The 259-nt window shown below is 34.7% G+C and overlaps 1 protein-coding gene across 3 annotated transcripts in view; it reads right to left on the bottom strand.

The window, feature by feature from the left end:
• LOC119587132 (pancreatic triacylglycerol lipase-like) overlaps positions 1-259 on the bottom strand; it is a 19,007-nt gene that overhangs the window by 2,417 nt on the left and 16,331 nt on the right. The window lies entirely within an intron of this gene.

The raw sequence follows: 259 nt of genomic DNA, 5'->3' as shown, positions 1-259 counted from the left end.
TATATATGCATATTAGTAAAAACTGTTTCTAAAATTAGAAGTCATGGTCATGTAAACTTGGAATTCGTGCGCAGTTGAATGTTTTTTTATTATAATTTCTCGTTTTAAATGGATTACACAACAAGCAATTTTACGAGTTTAACCTGGTGCCATTCCACCGGATCACATCAGTTACAGAGAGCTTGGTCAGTTTTCAAGTGACGTGACGATTCTGGCGATATCATTGTTTAAGATGGACAAATTTTAATGCGGCAGTTGT

This window comes from Penaeus monodon, chromosome 22, assembly GCF_015228065.2.
Source record: "Penaeus monodon isolate SGIC_2016 chromosome 22, NSTDA_Pmon_1, whole genome shotgun sequence".
Lineage (NCBI taxonomy): Eukaryota > Metazoa > Arthropoda > Malacostraca > Decapoda > Penaeidae > Penaeus > Penaeus monodon.
Note: the sequence above shows the minus strand (reverse complement) of the source record. Positions and strands in the feature narration are given on the sequence as shown.